General features: G+C 37.7%; 1 pseudogene; it reads left to right on the top strand.

Annotated features, from left to right (window-relative positions):
• Positions 1-4,011: 4,011 nt before the first annotated feature.
• On the top strand, positions 4,012-5,144 carry LOC101324043 (WD repeat-containing protein 82 pseudogene; annotated as a pseudogene).
• Positions 5,145-22,623: the final 17,479 nt, after the last annotated feature.

Here is a 22,623-nt window from a genome sequence, read left to right as displayed (position 1 = left end):
ACAGAATTAGTCCATTTGTTAATTTATGCTACAAATTTATTCTATATTTATTTTACAAATAGAATAAAAACTAAACAAATAGATTAAAAATGAAGTGCCTATAATGTGAAAGTTGTCGTGGAGGGTACTACAGAGATAGCTAATTGTTACTCTCTGAGATAAAGTACCTTATGATTTAATAGAGCTGTTAACAAAATATCTGCCATCCTAGGTAACATATGTTTAGTGACACAGAGAGATGAACAAAGAAGGGAGTATTTGAAAATGGCACTGACCAATGAGCAAGATTTCAGTGGATAGTGAGGGCTTTCTGGGTAGGACATACTCTGAGCAATCATGTAGAAGTAAGAAAGTATAAAGCATATTTTGAGACTAGCAAGGAAGTCACCTTGGTTTCTATAGGAGAGTAATAAAAGATGAGCTAGGAACGTGTATTGGTTGGTAGCTATTCTCTTGAACAAAGAAGCAAAGAATCCAATTCAACTACTGGCTACCAGAGGAATAGAAAACGTGTAAACTGCTGTGATGGGTTACATATAAGGATTAGTCCTGGACAAAACTCCTGATGAAATTTGTCTTTGGTTCCCACACTCTACCCCTTCAGTGTTCTAAAGCTTTTCTTTAACCCTCTTTAAAATCTACTTGTAGACCCTCGTTTCATGGGTAATTGCAAAATTCTGGTTAACCTCTTCAACTGTTACTGCAGAGATTTTACATATGTAATTTAAGAGTTATTAAGAATGAAACAGAGGGCTTCCCTGGTGGAGCCGTGGTTGAAAGTCGGCCTGCCGATGCAGGGGACACAGGTTCATGCCCCGGTCCAGGAAGATCCCACATGACGCGGAGCGGCTGGACCCGTGAGCCATGGCCGCTGAGCCTGCGCATCCGGAGCCTGTGCTCCACAACGGGAGAGGCCACGACAGTGAGAGGCCTGCGTACCGCAAAAAAAAAAAAAAAAAAAAAAAAAGAGTTATTAAGAATGAAACAGAGAATTCAAGCATAAATCAGTGGATGAAGAAGAATTAGGGAGGGTATTAATAAGCCTTCCCAAATTCCTAAATTCAGTTACCACGTGTAGGGTTAAGGTTTGCTCTATTACCTGGGACCTTAAGCTTTCAGGTAGAATTTTTCTTTCACATCTATGTAAATCTTCCTGCGAGTAAAATTATAGCTGTGTAGAAGATGAAAAACCTCATTAAGGAAGAAGTTCTCAAGTACCTGGATCAGAAGGGACTGGGAGGAAGGCACACCATAGAAAATCATAAAGATGCAATTCCTATTGCTACAGCTCCCTCCCTTAACCCCTCTCTTATGTCTGGATTAATTTAAGGCTTGGAGAGGAGTCTCAGTTTTCATCAAAATATACAGTAATCAAAGCCTCACACATTCTAAGTTATCCAGACTAGCTTAGGAATATCCACTTCAGAAGGAAGCACATTTATAATCATCATTCATAAGTAATATTGGGAGAGGGACAATTATTGAGCACCTTCTATGTACATATATTTTGCTATTAATTTTACATATATTATCTCATCATTTTCATATAACTTTGAGAGATAGCTTTTCTAACCTTCACCAGACTTTCTCACGCCTCTTCTAATGAAGAATCTGAGAGTCAGTAAGTTAAGTGACTTGTCCTTACTCTTTTAGGAAGAGGCAGAAGCAAGATTCAAACTATGTGATGCTTAAGTTTTTTCACTACCATCATGTCTCCTTCATAACTTTAAGTCTTTTGTTGCTTTAATTCTTTACATGTATTTAATTACAAGGTAGTAGAAAATTTAAAACTATGTAAATCATAAGATCTTTAAAAAAGAAAATGAAGATGGAATATCATGTAAACTCAGTTTCCAAACTTCAGTTCTTCTTGTTCCAAGTTTCTTACACAAAACCAACATTCTAGTTGCTTTATTTTCCAACAGAATTGATAGTGACATTTAGTTCCTGATATTTCAGGTCACAAAAGGTTCATTAATCAATTCAATAAAATTTGGGGACGTGTGCCGTGGAAATCTGTCTTTGAGAGTGAAATTTGTGATTCATAGAACTTATTTTAGAGCTTAATTTTGAGATGGGGAGACAGCTCCTGAGAGTTTTGCTGAATAGTTACAGGTCCCAGAGTTACTTCATGATGTGATTAGGTTATAACAAGTTTCTTGGCACCTGTAGTCACACTGTTTTCATTATTCCATAATTTTGGGTCTTCTACTTGCTGGCTGTGTACTTTGGCTATTTAACGTCTTAAACTATTTTTTCCCTTTCTGTCAAAGGGGATGATAGTAATAATATCTTTTGTGGATGTATTGTAAGAGCTGTTCCTTTTCCCTCTCCAAAACAACTTGTGATTTTGATTGGTGAGTCACCCTCTCCACATAGCTTTTGTAGCAGCTCATCTCTCAGAAATGTATCCTTAATAGTCTAAATCAAGCTTAGGAAACCATCCCTTTGTCACTAGTTGATATGGTGTGAACATAGGATATAATTCTGACCATTGATCCTCCAGAGGACATCTGCTGAGGGAATAAATCTGCTAGTAAAATCTTATTACAACTTAAGAATATATTACCAAAAAGGTGAAGGAAGAAAATTACAGGACAATATACTTTCTTAATATAGACACAAAATTTCTTTCCTTTTTTTTTAACATCTTTATTGGAGTATAATTGTTTTACAATGGTGTGTTGGTTTCTGCTGTATAACAAAGTGAATCAGCTGTACATATACATATATCCCCATATCTCCTCCCTCTTGCCTCTCCCACCCTCCCTATCCCACCCCTCTAGGTGGTCACAAAGCACTGAGCTGATCTCCCTGTGCTATGCGGCTGCTTCCCACTAGCTAGCTATTTTACATTTAGACACAAAATTTCTTAAACTATTTCACAAGTAAATCCAGTAATATATAAAAGGAATAACACATCAGGTCCTAGTGGGGTTTATCCCACAAATGCAAGATTGGTTGAATCTCTGAAAATCAATCAGTGGAGTTCACCATATTAACACAATAAAGGAGTAAAATCATCATTTCAATAGTTGCAGAAAAATTAGCTAGCGAGTTCAGCAGCTACTCATGAAAAAAGCTCTCAGCAAACAAGTGTTAAAAAGAAGCTCCTCGGGCTTCCCTGGTGGCGCAGCGGTTGAGAGTCCGCCTACCAATGCAGGGGACATGGGTTCGTGCCCCGGTCTGGGAAGATCCCACATGCCGCGGAGCGGCTGGGCCCGTGAGCCATGGCCGCTGAGCCTGGGCGTCCGGAGCCTGTGCTCCGCAACGGGAGAGGCCACAACAGTGAGGGGACCGCGTATCACAAAAAAAAAAAAAAAAAAAAAAAGAAAGAAAAGAAACTCCTCAATCTAATGAAGGACAAGTACAAAAACTGTACAACTAACATTACACATAATCGTAAAATTAATTCTTTACCCCTAAGATCAGGATGTCCACTTCCATCATCACTCACTATTTTTTGAAATGTAATTCTAAAATTGTAATAGAAGAATAAGAGAAATCAGGCATGTAGACTGGAAAAGAAGAAACAAAACTGATGTTATTTTCAGACATCATTGGGCATACAGAAAATCCTAAGGAACCTACAAAATAATTTCTACAACTAGTAAATGGCTTTAGAAAGGTCATAGAATAGGGACTTCCCCCAGTGGTTAAGAATCTGCTTTCCAATGCAGGGGACGCAGGTTCGATCCCTGGTCGGGGAACTAAGATTCTCACATGCCACAGAGCAACTAAGCCCACACACCACAACTACTGAGCACACAAGCCACAACTAGAGAGCCCGCGTGCCACAACTAGAGAGAAGCCCATGTTCCCCAACGAAGAACCCTGCACCCCGCAGTGAAAGATCCCACATACTGCAATGAAGATCCCGCACACCTACAACTAAGACCAAGTGCAGCCATAAATAAATAAATATTAATTTTAAAAAATAGAAAGGTCATAGAACAAAGATTAAATTATAAAAATCCATTTTAGCTGCCACCATCTCCAGCATTCGCCGCCATGAAGCTGAGCGACAGCGTGCTGTGGAACTTCCATGTCACCAAGGTGTTCCGCGAGAACTTGGACAAGATTAACCGCTTCGACTTCAGCCCCAACAGCGAGACGGTCATCTCGAGGAGCGACGACGACTCCATCGTGCTCTGTGACTGCCAGGAGGGCAAACCAAAGAGAACCCTGTACAGTAAGAAATATGGCGTGGACCTCATCAGATACTCTCATGCAGCAAACACAGTTGTTTACAGCCCTAACAAAACAGACGATACTATCAGTTACCTGTCCTTGCATGACAACAAATACATCAGGTACTTTCCTGGACATAGCAAAAGGGTGGTGGCCTTGTCCATGTCACCTGTGGATGACACTTTCATTTCTGGGTCTCTTCATAAGACCATTCGGCTCTGGGATCTCCAGTCTCCTAACTGCCAGGGTCTTAGGCATCTACAGGGCAAGCCAGTTTGTTCTTTTGATCCAGAAGGATTAATTTTTACTGCAGGTGTCAATTCTGAAATGGTCAAACTTTATGATCTTCGCTCTTTCCATAAGGGGCCATTGCGACATTTAAGACGCAGTATGATCGGACTTGCGAGTGGACAGGAGTTAAGTTCAGCAATGATGGCAAACTCATCCTCATCTCCACCAACGGCAGCTTCATCCATCTGATTGATGCAGTCAAGCGAGTGGTGATGCATACGTTTGGGGGTTATGCCAGCAGCAAAACCATCACACTGAAGACCTCATTTACTCCAGACTCGCAGTTTATTATGATTGGTACAGAGGATGGCAAGATCCATGTCTGGAATGGAGACAGTGGTATAAAAGTAGCTGTGTTGGATGGCAAACACACAGGCCCCATCACCTGTTTGCAGGTCAACCCCAAGTTCATGACTTTTGCCAGTGCTTGTTCCAACATGGCCTTCTGGTTGCCCACCATCGATGACTGACCTGCATGGTGCTTGGCTGTTTTCTGTACAGCGAGGGTGGCCGGTAGGAAAAAAACTCAGAGGGAACTAAGATAATAGTGAGATTGGATCATTTGACTGGGCTGGAGAGCATCCTTCCACATGGCCTTCCCAAGGATGTGCTGAACATTTGCTCAAAAGAAAAAATTACTTTGCCAAGCTTCTTCAAAAGGACTCTTGGGGCTTCCCTGGTGGCGCAGTGGTTGAGAGTCCGCCTGCCGATGCAGGGGACACAGGTTCGTGCCCCGGTCCGGGAAGATCCCACATGCCGCGGAGCGGCTGGGCCCGTGAGCCATGGCCGCTGAGCCTGGGCGTCCGGAGCCTGTGCTCCGCAACGGGAGAGGCCACAACAGTGAGGGGACCGCGTATCACAAAAAAAAAAAAAAAAAAAAAGGACTCTTGATGTGGCAGATTCAATCGGGACTCAGATTTTCCAGCTGTCACTGCACTGAGCTCCTCCAGAGGAGTGACTAGGGTATAGTGGGGCCCTCAAGACACCTTCAATTTTGAATGTATTTGCTGCTGAGGAGTCGATGAAGTTAATTCTGCACATCCCTTCTCCCACCCACATAAATGCATAGGAAGCCGCAGTTCTGGTTTTGAGATGCTAGGGCAGCTCAGTGCCCCTTTCCCTCACCCTGCATGTCTTGTTACTGGGTCTCCCTGTGTCATTGTGGCATTATCCACAACCATCATGTTACTTAGGTGCCAAACATTTACAGAAATGTCTCCATATATCTTAGGATCAGAAAGGGACAGATAACAGAAGGACCTTGCTTTCCAGGAAGGCTTGCAAGTTAGTCATGTGAGGGTGGGTGATCTGGGTGTGCCTCAGGCTCTGGGTGTTGGGTTGGAAAAAGGGCCAAGAGTCTGAAAGGGAGGGAGGAAGGGTAGCAGGTGAGTTCCTAGGGCTGGGAGGTTTAACAGCAGCTTGATGTGGTGCCCTGTCATCAAAACAAACCCACAGTCCTCTGGGTGCCTGCCAAGTTTGGTTGTATACAAAAGCAAGGTGGACATCTATTTTGGTATATGAGCTACATCACACTTTCCTGTAGGCCAGTATTGTGGAGTGAGTCTATACTGGTGCCTTCCCTGCCCACCACAAGTTGTGTACATAGTCACCAGATGATACCATCCCTTCCCCAGCTCCCAACCAAGGGCTGGCTCTAGGCTTGTGTTATATGTTATATTTAGCCTTTTTATATATGACTTGGGATTTCTGTTGTTTGTATTTTAGCACAGTGTGTGTACACCTTCATTTAAATATATCATGTATGTGCATACATATATACATATGTGTGTGCATACATACATACATGTATGTATGCATGTGTGCGTGTGTGTGTATATATATATATATATATTTTTTTTTTTTTTAAGTATCAGAGTTCAGCTGAAGGAGATAGAGTCCTCTGCCCCGGGAGAAAGACTGCATCCTTGCTAATAGTGTTTGCCACAAGTGTTAGTCTTCCTTATTACCTTTTTCCCTTTGGGAGACTGAACAAAAGCAAAGCTTTTGAGTGTTTGCTGTCCCCAAGGCAGCTAAGTGAAGGTCTTGGAATGACTCCCTTGTGTTCCTCAAGCCACACTTTGGGGTCTTCTCTGCAGTATTAGCTCCCTTTTTGCCCAATGATGCTCTGTCTGCGCCTGTATGTGTGTGACAGTCACTTTTGCATGCCTTTTGTGTCTGGCTCCCAGCATTTGGGGACACGATGCTGGAAGCAGAGCATTTTCAGCTTGTCTGAGGCTTCTTTGCCAAGTATAGGTCACTCCTGTTTAGCTGGTATGTCTGCTTTCTTACTTCTTTTCCTTGCCTTCTCTTAGGAGAGGGAGGATTCCTGATTGGGGTTGAGATGAGCTGCAGGTAGCTCATTGCCTTTTCCCCTGAATGGCCTTCTAAGAGCAGGACAAATGGCATGTTTTTTCACTAAGTTCCCAAATGTCTAAGCGAGTAACACATTCCCTGCAGATCCAGAAACAGGCTCAATAAGGTTATGTTTGACTTGCCCAAGAGTACCTAGCTGCTCGTGGGGAAAGCAAGCCATTACTGCCTCTGTTCAGCAGCAGGAATAGGCTGTGAATTGCTAGCAATTACTTTTTTGTTTTGCTCTTTTAGCAATTACTTTTTGGCTTGTTCCTTAACCTTAAAAATGAGGGGCATACATCTTTCCCAGACATAGGCTAGAATCTGCAGCTTCTGAGGTGCCACACACTGTATAGCTCTACATTCTCAGAGTGGAGAGACTTTTAGAAACCAAGTGATCTGAGCTATTACTGCCCACCCCTGGCTTTCCAGGGTAGAAAATTCATGGTAGGAATAACTGTTCAGAGAAAGTATTTGGAACTGTAGGTTAACAAGAAAGCCTGAGTAATTAACATATCTGTACCCAGAGCAGCCACCACGCATGACTTGTCTATCGGCAGGAAAATGATTTGTATTGAGTTCCTGTGTGTCCAAGCTGAGGCACCATGTCCTTTGAAATTATGCACTGCACCACTTCTATTTATGGGGACCTGTGGCTGCAGAGCTGGCTCCTGAGTTGGGAAGGAGAGGGAAAGATGCAGCTGGAAGTGACCGAAGATGATGTGGTGGTGGGAAAAGGCAGAATTAAGGGAGAAAATAGTCTGTGGGTCAGAGAAGCTGAGGAACACCAGGGCTGCAAGGACACCCTCAGTGGGAGCCAGAGGTGCTTAAGCTCTCCTGGGGGTGGGGGGCGCACCACGCTCTCAAGAGTCAGGGCCAAAGCCTCTGATGTATATGCGACAGTGACACTGCACTGCTCAACCACCAGCCAGTGGGGTATTTGTTTTTTTTTCTTAAGAAAAGACCCATTGCAATCATAATTAATGCTTATTAAGAAAAATCTGGGAATTTTAAAAAGAATCAGTTTGCCACCCAAATGTTACCACTGCTAATCTTTTGGTGTTTAGTGCTCCTCTAGACATTTCTGTGCATAGATTTTTGGTGTTATTCTACTGTATATACAATTTTATGTCCTTTTTGTAATTAACATATAAATGTTTTTTCCATGTTATCTGTCTTAAACAGAAATAAATAAATAAAATAAAAATCAATTTTATTTTTTATATGTCAAGATAAAATAATTGAAAATGAAAGTAGCATATCATTTTCAGTAACATCAAATGACAGAAAGCCTTTAGAAATAAATTTAACAAAAGGCGTGCAGAATGTTATCACTGAAAATAACACAATATTGCCGAAAGAATAAAAAGAAGACCAAAATAAATGGAGAGATATCATGTTCATAGATTAGAATACTCAGTATCATAAAGATATTAATTCTCTTCAAGTTAATCTATAGAGTCAACACAATCCCAGTCAGGGTTTTCATAGACATTTAAAAGCTGGTTATAAAATATACATGGCACTGCAATGGACCTGGAATATTCAAAGAAAGCCTGAAAAAGAACAAAATTATAGGGTATACATTATCTGATTTCAAGACTTACTACAATGTGCAGTAATAAAAACGGTATGGTATTGGCCAAACTATAAAGAGATAGATCAACAGAATAAAATAGAATGCTCCAAACTAAACCCACACTTACATAGACATTCAATTTTCCACAAAGGTGCCAAAGAAATTCGATGGCGCAAAGTGTGGATTTTTAACAAATAGTGCTGGAACTACTGATTCCATATGCAGGAAAGAAGTCTTGACTGCTTTCTCATACCACACCCAAAATTAATTAGAATTTAAAAGGAAAACAGGAGAACATATTTATTACTTTCTTTTAAGCAATGGTTTCTCAGAAAGAACACAGAAAGCAGTGACTCAATAATGTAAGATAGATAACTTAGATTTTACCAAAATGTAAAACTGATATACAACAAAAGATGCCACTACAAAAATGAGTAGGCTAGCCTAGAGAAAATATTCACAAGGTTGGCATTTAGAATATAAAGAAACCATACAACTTTATAGTAAAAGGACAAGCAGTCCAATTTTAAAAATAGGAAAAACGTTTGAACAGACACTATACTAATAATGTATATGAATGACCAACTAGCACATATCAAAAGTGCTTGACATTATTAGTCAGGAAAGAAATGTAAATTAAAGTCACAATGAATAGAGCTACCAGAAGAGCCAAAATTAAAAAGACTGACAACATTAAGTGTTGGTGAAGACATGGAGCAACTGAAATTTTCTTACACTCTTACACTGCTGTACGATTACTTTGGAAAAAAAGAGGTCTGAAAGTTTAGTATAAAACTAAAGACACAGCTATCTGTGACCCCAAAAATTTTACTTTCAGATGTTACCAGAGATAGCAAAGACTAATCTGTAAAAAGACTTGTATAAGAATATTTATAGGGGCTTCCCTGGTGGCACAGTGGTTGAGAATCCGCCTCCCGATGCAGGGGACACGGGTTTGTGCCCCGGTCCGGGAGGATCCCACATGCCGCGGAGCGGCTGCGCCCGTGAGCCATGGCCGCTGAGCCTGCGCATCCGGAGCCTGTGCTCCGCAACGGGAGAGGCCGCAGCGGTGAGAGGCCCGCGTACCGCAAAAAAAAAAAAACAAAAAAACAAAACACGAATATTTATAGCAGCTCTATTCATCTTAGCCAGAAATTGGAAATAGACCAGGTGTCCATCAGTAGGAGAATAAATCAACAAAATGTGACTTATTTATACAATAGAGTGTAACTCAAAAATAAAAAAGGAATGAACTATTGATACATACAATAACAGCTGAATCTCAAAAAACATTATATTGAATAAAAGAAACCTTATATGAGAATGCATATTGTATGATTCCATTCTAATGAAATCATAGAACAGTCAAAACTACTGTTGTGGAAAAAAAATATTGTGGAAAATAATCAGAACTGTTGTAAACGGAACAGAGGTGGAAATTAACTGGGAAGAGACATGAGAGAAGCTTCTAGGGTGAGGGTAAAGTTCTACATCTTGATAGAGGTTTGGGTTACATAGATATATTTATTTGCCCAAACTTAACAAACAGTCATGTAAAATTTGCAAATTTCCTTGTTTGTAAATTATGTCATGAAAGAAAAAGTACTGTAAACAAATGCTTAACTTTAGTTAAAGTAAGCATGCTAAAGTATTTAGGGAGAAATATATGCGTGTCTGCTATTTACTTTGAAATGCATCAAAAACTAAGATTAATTGATAGATGAAAAGTAGAATAAATAGATGGATGAACATGCAGTAAAGATACTGTGATGCTGATTGTAGAATCTATGAGTGGGGGTGGCATCCCATGAGTCTAACCTGAATATAAACCAGAATCAGAAATGTTCGATCAACTTATTACCAAAATCTTTCTTTAATGGAAAATCTTTCAAGTCTGTGCAACCCAGGAAATGCCTGTCATTGCTTATCCTGTCAGAATCTCCATTTGCAGTGGTATCTGATGAGAAAGCTATGATCCCTGTCAGTGCACCAGTGAGAGCGTTTCCCCAGGACTTTTCTAATAAACAGGGCTTCTGGCTCATTACTGAATGATGGCTGAAGACAGAACCATCTGGAAAGCAGAGTACAGAATGATCTCTATTTTTCCAAGATTCAAAGGAAGGTGGAACATTTCTGAATGAAACCATGGATGTTATTCATAAAATCTGGGCCACATGAGGTTAGAGGCATATTGATTTCCAGTCGAAGGATGAATTGGCCTTTCAGGAAAATGACCACAGATTAAGATGATGAAGAACAGATGCCACTATCTGAAGCTTCAGTTAGAAAACCTTAAATGGGCTTAACTGGCAGGACAGCCATAACAACTGTGTCTTGCCGCACATTGACGGGAAGATGACAAATGTTTTAATGTGGTGAAGATGAATCCTGGGTCTAGCTGCTTCTGAATGAATGATCCAGCCAGTTTGAAAAGGTTTGAAGAAATAAAACTTGCCAATACTTAGCAAGTTCCAGAAAAGCCTGCGATTTGAGCAATTCCATGCTGGAATTAGGTTTGAGAACAAAAACTATTTTTTTTAATGTTTTCTTAGAAGAGTTACTTAAAGAGAATTCCATACCTAGTAAAGCTTAGAGAAAATGTAGTCATTTGAAAACCTAGTTTTGTTTTGTTCTCCTTCTCCTTGTTAAAATCAAATACATGCTATACATTCCCTCTGAAGTTACCAGCCTCTTTGTTTTCTTTCTTTTTTTGTTTTTTGAATTTTATTTTATTTATTTTTTTATATAGCAGGTTCTTATTAGTTATCTGTTTTATACATATTAGTGTATATATGTCAATCCCAATCTCCCAATTCATCCCACCACCACCATCCCCTGCCACTTTCCCCCCTTGGTGTCCATATGTTTGTTCTCTACATCTGTGTCTCTATTTCTGACTTGCAAACTGGTTCATCTGTACCATTCTTCTAGATTCCACATATAAATATGTTAATATATGATATTTGTTCTTCTCTTTTCTGACTTACTTCACTCTGTATGACAGTCTCTACATCCATCCATGTCTCTACAAATGACCCAATTTCTTTCCTCTTTATGACTGAGTAATATTCCATTGTATATATGTACCACATCTTCTTTATCCATTCATCTGTTGATGGGCATTTAGGTTGCTTCCATTACCTGACTACTGTAAATAGTGCTGCAATGAATATTGGGGTGTGTGTGTCTTTTTGAATTATGGTTTTCTCTGGATATATGCCCAGTAGTGGGATTGCTGTGTCATATATAATTCTATTTTTAGTTTTCTAAGGAACCTCCATACTGTTCTCCATATTGTCTGTATCAATTTACATTCCCACCAACAGTGCAAGAGGGCTCCATTTTCTCCACACCCTCTCCAGAATTTGTTGTTTGTAGATTTTCTGATTATGCCCATTCTAACCAGTGTGAGGTGATGCCTCATTGTAGTTTTGATTTGCATTTCTTTAATAATCAGTGATGTTGAGCAGCTTTTCATGTGCTTCTTGGCCATCTGTATGTCTTCTTTGGAGAAATGTCTAAGTCTTCTGCCCATTTTTTGATTTTTTTTTGTTTTTTTAATATTGAGTTACATAAGCTGTTTATATATTGTGGAGATTAGTCCTTTGTCTGTCGATTCATTTGTAGATATTTTTTCCCATTCTGAGAGTTGTCTTTTCGTCTTCTTTGTAGTTTCCTTTGCTGTGCAAAAGCTTTTAAGTTTCATTAGCTCCCATTTGTTTATTTTTGTTTTTATTTCCATTTCTCTAGGAGGTGGGTCAAAAAAGATCTTACTGTGATTTATTTCAAAGAATGTTCTTCCTATTTTTTCTCCTAAGAGTTTTATAGTGTCCAGTCTTATATTTAGGTCTTTAACCCATTTTGAGTTCATTTTTGTGTATGGTGTTAGGGAGTGTTCTAATTTCATTCTTTTACATGTAGCTGTCCAGTTTTCCCAGCACCACTTATTGAAGAGACTGTCTTTTCTCCACTGTATATCCTTGCCTCGTTTGTCATAGATTAGTTGACCATAGGTGCGTGGGTGTATCTCTGGGGTTTCTATCCTGTTCCATTGATCTATGTTTCTGTTTTTGAGGCAGTACCATATTGTCTTGATTACTGTAGCTTTGTAGTATAGTCTGAAGTCAGGGAGTCTGATTCCTCCAGCTCTGTTTTTTTTCCCTCAAGACTGCTTTGGCTATTCAGGGTTGTTTGTGTCTTCATACAAATTTTAAGACTTCTTCTTCTAGTTCTGTAAAAAATGTCACTGATAATTTGATAAGGGTTACACTGAATCTGTAGATTGCTTTGGGTACTATAGTCATTTTCACAATAATGATTCTTCCAATCCAAGAACATGGTATATCTCTCCATCTGTTTGTGTCGCCTTTGATTTCTTTCATCAGGGTCTTATAGTTTTCTAAGTACAGTTCTTTTACAACCTTAGGTAGGTTTATTCCTAGGTATTTTATTCTTGTTGTTGCAATGGTGAATGGGAGTGTTTCCTTAATTTATCTTTCTGATATTTCAGATGCAAGGATTGCAAGGATTTCTGTGCATTAATTTTGTCCTGCAACTTTACCAAATTCACTGATTAGCTCTAGTAGTTTTCTGGTGGCATCTTTAGGATTCTCTCTATATAGTATCATGTCATCTGCAAACAGTGACAGTATTACTTCTTTTCCAGTTTGTATTCCTTTTATTTCTTTTTCTTCTCTGATTGTCATGACTAGGACTTCCCAAACTATGTTAAATAACAGTGGTGAGAGTGGGCATCCTTGTCTTGTTCCTGATCTTAGAGGAAATGTTTTCAGTTTTTCACCATTGAGAATTATGTTTGCTGTGGGTTTGTCATATATGGCCTTTATTATGTTGAGGTAGGTTCCCTCTATGCCTATTTTCTGGAGAGTTTTTACTATAAATGGGTGTTGAATTTTGTCAAAAGGTTTTTCTGTATCTATTGAGATGGTCATATGGTTTTTATTCTTCAGTTTGTTAATATGGTGTATCATATTGATTGATTTGCGTATATTGAAGAATCCTTGCATTCCTGGGATAAATCCCGCTTGATCATGGTATATGATCCTTTTAATGTGTTGCTGGATTCTGTTTGCTAGTATTTTGTTGAGGAATTTTGCATCTATATTCATCATTGATATTGGTCTGTAATTTTCTTTTTTTGTAGTATCTCTTTCTGGTTTTGTTTTCAGGGTGACAGTGGCCTTGTAGAATGAATTTGGGAGTGTTCCTTCCTCTGCAATTTTCTGAGAATTTGAGAAAGATGGGTGTTAGCTCTTTTCTAAATGCTTGATAGAATTCACCTGTGAAGCCATCTGGTCCTGGACCTCTGTTTGTTGGAAATTTTTTAATCGCAGTTTCAATTTCATTACTTGTGATTGGTCTGTTCATATTTTCCTTTTCATCCTTGTTCAGTCTTCGACGGTTATACCTTTCTAAGAATTTTTTCCATTTCTTTCAGTTTGTCCATTTTATTGGCATCGAGTTGCTTATAGTAGTCTCTTATGATCCTTTGTATTTCTGCAGTGTCAGTTGTAGCTTATCCTTTTTCATTTCTAATTTTATTGAATGAGTCCTCTCCATCTTTTTCTTGATGAGTCTGGCTAATGGTTTATCAATTTTGTTTATCTTCTCAAAGAATCAACTTTTAGTTTTATTGATCTTTGCTATTGTTTTCTTTGTTTCTATTTCATTTATTTCTGCTCTGTTCTTTATAATTTCTTTCCTTCTGCTAACTTTGGGTTTTGTTTGTTCTTCTTTCTCTAGCTCCTTTAGGTGTAATGTTAAATTGTTTATTTGAGATTTTTCTTGTTTCTTGAGGTAGGCTTTTATAGCTATAAACTTCCCTCTTAGAACTGCTTTTGATGAATCCCATAGGTTTTGGATCATCATGTTTTCATTGTCATTTGTCTCTAAGTATTTTTTGATTTCCTCTTTGATTTCTTCAATGATCTCTTGGTTATTTAGTAATGTATTGTTTAGCCTCCATGTGTTTGTGTTTTTTACGGGTTTTTTCCCTATAATTGATATCTAATCTCATAGTGTTGTGGTCAGAAAAGATGTTTGATATGATTTCAGTTTTCTTAAATTTACTGAAGTGTGATTTGTGACCCAAGATGTGATCTATCCTGCAGAATATTCCATGTGCACTTGAGAAGAAAGTGTAGTTTGCTGTTTTCAGATGGAATGTCCTATAAATATCAATTATATCTATCTGGTCTATTGTGTCATTTAAAGCTTGTGTTTCCGTACTAATTTTCTGTCTGAATGATCTGTCCATTGGTGTAAGTGAGGTGTTAAAGTCCCCCACTATTATTGTGTCACTGTCGATTTCCTCTTTTATAGCTGTTAACAGTTGCTTTATGTATTGAGGTGCTCCTAAGTTAGGTGCATATATATTTATAATTGTTATATCTTCTTCTCGGATTGATCCCTTAATATTTATGAAGTGTCCTTCTTTCTCTTTTGTAACATTCTTTATGTTAAAGTCTATTTTATCTGATATGAGTATTTCTACTCCAGCTTTCTTTTGATTTCAGTTTACATGAAATATCTTTTTCCATCCCCTCATTTTCAGTCTGTATGTGTCCCTAGGTCTGAAGTGGGTCTCTTGTAAACAGCATATATACGGGTCTTGTTTTTGTATCCATTCAGCAAGCCTATATCTTTTGGTTGGAGCATTTAATCCATTCACATTTAAGGTAATTATCGATATGTTTGTTCCTATTACCATTTTCTTAATTGTTTTGGGTTTGTTTTTGTATATCTTTTACTTCTCTTGTGTTTCCCACTTAGAGAAGTTCCTTTAGCATTTATTGTAATGCTGGTTTGGTGGTGCTGAATTCTCTTAGCTTTTATTTGTCTGTAAAGCTTTTGATTTCTCCATCGAATCTGAATGAGATCCCTGCTGGGTAGAGTAATCTTGGCTGTAGGTTCTCCTCTTTCATCACTTTAAATATATTGTGCTACTCCCTTCTGACTTGTAGAGCTGCTGAGAAATCAGCTGTTAACGTTATGGGAGTTCCCTTGTATGTTATTTTCATTTTCCCTTGTTGCTTTTAATAATTTTTCTTTGTCTTTAATTTATGTCAGTTTGATTACTATGTGTCTCCTCATGTGTTTCTCCTTGGGTTTATCCTGCCTGGGACTCTCTGTGCTTCCTGGACTTGGGTGGCTATTTCCTTTCCCACGTTAGGGAAATTTTCAACTATAATCTCTTCAAATATTTTCTCGGGTCCTTTCTCTCTCTCTTCTCCTTCTGGAACCACTGGAATGTGAATGTTGTTGTGTTTAATGTTGTCCCAGAAGTCTCTTAGGCTGTCTTAATTTCTTTTCTTTCTTTTTTCTGTTCTGCAGCAGTGAATTCTACCATCCTGTCTTCCAGGTCACTTATCCATTCTTCTGCCTCAGTTATTCTGCTATTGATTCATTCTAGTGTATTTTTCATTTCATGTATTGTATTGTTCATCTCTCTTTGTTTGTTCTTTGATTCTTCTAGATGTACTTTAATTCTTGTAGGTATTTGTTCAACATTTCTTGCATCTTCTTGATCTTTGCCTCCATTCTTTTTCTGAGATCCTGGATTGTCTTCACTATCATTATTCTGAATTCTTTTTCTGGATGGTTGTCTATCTCCACTTTATTTATTTGTTTTTCTGGGGTTTTATTTTGTTCCTTCATCTGGTGCATAGTCCTCTGCCTTTTCATTTTGTTTATCTTTCTGTGAATGTGGTTTTCATTCCACAGTCTGCAGGATTGTAATTCTTCTTGCTTCTGCTGTCTTCCCTCTGGTGGATGAGGCTATCCCCTGTTGATGATTGTTCAGCAGTTAGTTGTGATTCCAGTGCTCTCACAAGAGGGAGTGAGCACATGTCCTTCTACTTCTCCATCTTGAGCCATTCTCTTGTTTTCTTTCTTTAATAAAGAGAAAAACATTATCGATAACTGCAGTCTCAAAATAATCTCTAGAGATTATCCAATATGTTTCTATTTCCAGGCATTAGTGCAATTGTTTCATTTCAAAACCAAAATAAGTAATACTGGTGATAATTAGTAGTCTTATAAATGAGTAACAACTGTGAATAATCCAGTCTTAATAAGTAGAAAATTAACTGAACTTATTGTTATAATTATTTAGATGGAGATTTTCTATTTTCATGACAAAGATTTAGAAGCTTTGTCTTCTAAACTAACACAAGAATATGAGAGATCATTTTTGAGTGTTTGTATTATTCCTAGCTCTGAAGACTTACATAACTCATAGCATGTAGGGCCTCTATAAAGAGAAAGGTCATTCAAAACTTAAAGGGCAATGCCTAGTTAGTTTCAGCATATTTATATCTTCCTGACCTGCATATGTGTACACTTAAAGCCAGGAAGGAAGCAGATTGTATAGGAAGGAAAAAGCTTGGGCTTGGCATCAGACACTCACTAGCTGTTTGACCTTTGGCAATTGACCTAATTTTACTGAGCCTCAGTTTCCTTGAATGAAAAGTAGAGATGCAAACACCTATCACGTGTATATATTGGGAAGACTGGGTGGCATAAAGTCTGTAAAAAAAAAATTCAGAGAACCCACACAGGCAAGCATTCCGGGAGAGAAAATTTTCTGAAGTTGATATAATCCACGCTCACATCTCTGAAATAGTAACTGACTCAAACCATCTATTTTCAGGGTTACATGTGTGCTCTAGGTCCAATGAGAAAATGGCTGACGTGTTTGCACCTCATCTCACCACTTGAAATGTGGTATTAACTCCCACTGGACTGTGAATCAAAATCACATTGCCCAGTGGCTGCATAACGTGTTTTAGATAAAAATTTAGAAGAATTATGGATATTAGAGCATTATTTGCTTCTACAGTGCTGTGCATTACCCCACCAAATACTGTTAGCTTTATTTCTTCCTTATTCTCAATGATACAATATTTTTTTAAATCATCTCCTACATGGAAATCGAACTGTGAATTTGTTCTTTGTTGTCGACATGTGTTCTCTCCTCATATAGATGTCTTAAAATTCTAACACAAGGTATGTGGGCTGCACTACTTGCCCTTTCCAATCTCACATATGGCAGAACCTGTTGCCTCTCCTGGGACTAAAGCTTGGTCTGAATTCAAACCAATGATATACTATTTTTAAATCTATAATTGACATTCATAAAATTTAAAATCAGAGACACTGGATTTGAAGTTTCCAAAAGCTTCCATCTTCTTCACATGAAGACATTTTTCCCAACATATGTGTTAGAAACTGAATCTCATACTTCCTCTTAACAATTTCACCAGATTATCAGAGCTCTTCATTCCCAATGCAACACATGTTGACCAATAACCGAGTCTCACCAAATGCTCGCTCAGTGGGTCTACCCCTTCCTGCACTCACATGCTGTATATGTACCAAGACACAGTTGTGTTTGTTCCCAAACCTTTACTTGACAGTTAAATTTATTATTATTATTTCACAATTTAATTAAATATTACAAAAGCCTATGGATCATGAGTAAGAAAATAAAGTTGCTGTTTCTATGAAAGTTGAGTTGAATGCTTTGGAAAGACTCAATTAATAGAAATGACAATACAAATCACAGTAATTAGGAGGAGGCAGAAAAATATAACCAAATTAGAGGGGAAATGTAATAAAAATCTAAAATTCAGCACTTAGAATACTTTTACCTTTTAAAGTTGTTTCTTCACAGAAAAAAAAAAAACTTGGACATTGACACTGATGTAAAATTGGTGTAGTTAATGGAAGAAGAGAAGCAATAATGAACTTCAAACAGTGGACACATACTCAAAGAAAACGTTCTAAATCCACAAAAGGAAAAAAAAACTGTATATGAAGATCCATTTATATGTTTTAAGTTAACATAAACTGCATAAGTTAGGTGCGAAATTTTCCAATTTAACCCACTTTATCAATTAATTAATCAATTGCAGTTCTAATATACCTAATTTTAAAAGCTTCTGTTGAGTTGGAATATTCTTCATTGAATTTTTGTACAACAACAAATCAATCTTATTTGTTGTATTCTTTTAGCAGTAAACCCAAAACAAGAGATCTTAAATTTGAAAATAAGTTAAATAGGAATTAAGAAGTTAACAGCTAATTAACAACAAAGTTTTGTTTTTTTTTTAAATTGGCTGTCTTCATTGATTTCTCACAAATGGGAAGTCCCTTGTGCTCCAGGTGCCCCTTCTCCCAATGGATGGTGTGGTCTCTCTCCTTTAGCCATCCAAGATGCCTTCATGACTTAGATAACCATACATCCTGGTTACAGAGGACAGTCCTGGTTTAAGCCTGTTGTCCTGACATAATTATTAAAAGCACTGCAATTCACTTCCAGTGGTATCCCCACTTGGATGATAGGTTATATGAGCTCCATATTCCTATGGTTTCTCATACCACCTTGGTCTCTGAATGTTTTACTTTTTCATCTTCTCTTCCTCCTTTTATCTCATTACACTCTGCCTTGAGGAAAAAGAAAATATATATGTATATATAGTTGCTCAGACATTTATTTTTGGCTTAGAGAAGTAGATCTTATTCAAAATTTGCAAAAAGTGGAACTTATTTGGAAGGAAATATAGATATATCACAAAACTCAAATATCAGATAGCATTTTCATTCCAAACTGGGACCATTAACACAAGACCCCAAGAAGGCAAGGCAGTCTGCATCTCTCTGTCTCTCTCTGTCCCTGACTACATGGTCTCTCATCTCATCTTCTCTTTGCATGGATTTTCAGTCTCCTTTTTCCCTGCTGACCAGCCTTTTCTGCTTTACTTTCACTGAACCCAAACATGGTCATCCCAGCCCAAACTTTATATCACCTGCCAGTTCAAGTACTCAACAGAGATAGTCTCAGCTGACTGGGACATAATTGAAATTATCAAGAAAAAATCGATCGGGTAAGCCCAAGCACTTAGATTAGTTCCCTGGTATCAGGCTTACAATTGTTTCAGTAAACTGTGTGGGTAGGTATGAGAGAAGTTCCAAGGTAGCTGGGACCATGTGACACAGATTCTCTGACAGGGCGATATGGGCGGGGGAAAATAATAGACATTTTTAATGTTTCTCTTCAGACTCTGAAAGTAACTCAATGGTTAATATCACAAATCGATCTAAATCTGTGCACATGTACTAATGGCTGATCGTTATCCTAAAATAAGGTAAATATACTTTTTAAAAATTTTATTTATTTATTTTTGTCTGTGTTGGGTCTTTGTTGCTGCACACGGGCTTTCTCTAGCTGCGGCGAGTGGGGGCTACTCTTCGTTGCAGTGCACAGGCTTCTCATTGCGGTGGTTTCTCTTGTTGCGGAGCATGGACTTTAGGCTCGCGGGCTCTAGAGTTCAGGCTCAGTAGTTGTGGCACAAGGGCTTAGTTGTTTTGTGGCATGTGGGATCTTCCCAGACCAGGGCTTGAACCCATGTACCCTGCATTGGCAGGAGGATTCTTAACCACTGTGCCACCAGGGAAGCCCACGTAAATATAATTTTAAAAGAAGGTCAAAAACATAATGTATAATGAAAATCTCTGGTTATGTTGAAAGCCAGCGATAAACATATCTATGACAGGAGAATCATTTAAGACCCTATTAATAAAAGAAAACAGCACAAATAAATGTAGATGAATGATAGCAACTGCTACACTCCTCCTTCTTAGCCTTCAATTGACCCCTAAAAAACACAGGTTGTCAAATATTTGCCTATGAGTAGAATAGCTCACTACAGATTTAGTGAGAAAATAAGTTCACAAATAAGACAATATGTTTCTCTTACTGTAACCCCAAACTAGTTTCAAACAAAGGGAAAAGGGTCTTGGCTTTTATTTAAAATAGTTTGGGGAGAGTGAGCCTATCACTTTAAATCTGAGATTCATTTTCCTAATCTGTAATTGACACAGTTGAATTATTTAATGATAACTTGCTGGAAGTTGTCAGTACTTTGCTGTCTCAGATATTATTTGTGTTTTATTCAATGTTCCCTCTAAATGCAGATAACCACTTTACATAAGTAGCATCAGAAAGAAATAAAAGGTAGAAGACCTGGACTTTCCTTTTAAGGAGTTTACAGTTGAAATGAAAAGATATAGTTAAAAGCTTTTAGCTAAGTAAATTTTTATCTCCTCTCATCAAATGTACCCATACTCTTTCCTATTAAAATTCATCAAGCAACCATGATGGTACTAGGAAAGTAGTGAAATGCCAAGATATGGAAAAGATAAAAGTGCTTGGTAACTGCTTTTTGGGAAAAACATTGTTTCAATCTCAGTATCATCACAATAATATTTTTATTATTAATTAATAAACTTCATGAGAAATTTTAGCTTCACAGCAAAATTGAGAGGAAAGTATGGAGTTCCCATATATCCTCTTGCCTCCACAGATGCACAACCTCCCCCATTATTGACATCCTACATCACAGTGGTGCATTTGTTACAATCCATGAACCTACATTGACACAGCGTTACCACCTAAAGTCCATAGTTTACATTAGTGTCCACTCTTGGTGTTGTATATTCTTCGGGTTTTGACAAGTGTATAATGACATGTACCCACCACTGTAGTATCATACATAGTAGTTTCACTCTCCTAAAAATCCTCTGTACTGTACCTACTCATCCCTCCCTCTGTCAATCACTGATTTTTTTTAGTCTCTATAGCTTTGTCTTTTCCAGAATGTCATGTAATTGGAATCACACAGTATGTAGCCTTTACAGATTGGCTAGTTTTACTTAAGTTTCCTCCTATTCTTTTCATGGCTTGATAGCTCATTTCTTTTTAGCACCAAATAATATTCCAGTGTCTACTAGTAATATTTACTACAGTTTATCCATTAACCTACTGAAGGACATCTTAGTTGCTTCCAAATTTTGGCAATTATGAATTATGAATAAAGAATCTATAAACATTGTTGTGCAGGTTTTTATGTGGATGTAAGTTTTCAGCTCCTTTGGATAAATACCAAGGGGTGCAATTGCTGAATTGCATGGTAAGAGTAGGTTTAGTTTTGTAGGAAAATGCCTGTCTTCTAAAGTGGCTGAATCATTTTGCATTCCCACCAGCAATGAATGAGAATCCCTATTGTTCCATATCTTTGTTAGTATTTGGTGGTATCAGTATTCTGAATTTTGGTCAGTTTAATAGGTGTATAGTGGCATCTCATTGTTTTAATTTGCTTTTCCCTGATGATATATGATGTTGAACATCTTTTTATATGCTTACATGCCAACTGTATATGTTCTTGGTGAGATGGTTCAGATCTTTTGTCTATTTTTTACTTGAGTTGTTCATTTTCTTATTGCTGAATTATGAGTTCTTTATATATTTTGGATAACAGTCCTTTATCAGATGTCTTTTGGAAATATTTCCTCCCAGTCTGTGACTTGTCTTCTCATTCTCTTGACATTGTCTTTCACAGAGAAGAAGTTTTTAAATTTTAATAAAGCCCAGCTTATTAATTATTTCTTTCATGGTTTTTGCTGTCATATTTAAAAAGTCATTGCCATATGCAAGGTCATCTAGGTTTTCTCTTTTTATCTTCTAGGAGTTTTATAATTTTGCACATTACATTTAATCCTATGGTACATTTTGAGTTAATTTTATTGAAGGATGCAAGGCCTATGTCTAGATTCATTTTTTCTGTTGTAAATATTTAGGCTGTACAACATGATTTTTTAAATGTATACAACCTGATGATTTAATATGTGTATATATTGTGAAATGATTACCACAATCCAATTAGCTAACGTATGCGTCACCTCACATAGTTATCTTTCTTTTTTGGTGGTGAGAACACTTAAGATCTACTCTTTTAGCAAATTTCAAATATACAATACAGTTGGCCCTTGAACTATGAGGGAGTTAGGGACGTCAACACCTACACAGTCTAAAATCCACGTGTAACTTTATAGTCAACCCTTTGTACCATGGTTTTGCATCTGCAGATTTAACCAACCTTGTATGTGTAGTACTGTAGTAGGTATTTATTGAAAAAAATCCATGTATAATTGGACCTGTGCAGTTCAAACCCGTGTTTTTCAAGGGTCAACTGCATTATAAACTACAATCATCATGATGTATATTAGGTCCTCAAAATGTATTCATATTTTAATTGAAATTTGAACCCTTCAACCAACATCTCCCCAGTTCCTCAACCAACCTCTGGCAACCACCACTCTGATTCTATGATTCATTCTCTGATTCTATG

The sequence above is a fragment of the Tursiops truncatus genome, chromosome 11 (genome assembly GCF_011762595.2).
Source record: "Tursiops truncatus isolate mTurTru1 chromosome 11, mTurTru1.mat.Y, whole genome shotgun sequence".
Taxonomy (NCBI): Eukaryota; Metazoa; Chordata; class Mammalia; order Artiodactyla; family Delphinidae; genus Tursiops; species Tursiops truncatus.
Note: the sequence above shows the minus strand (reverse complement) of the source record. Positions and strands in the feature narration are given on the sequence as shown.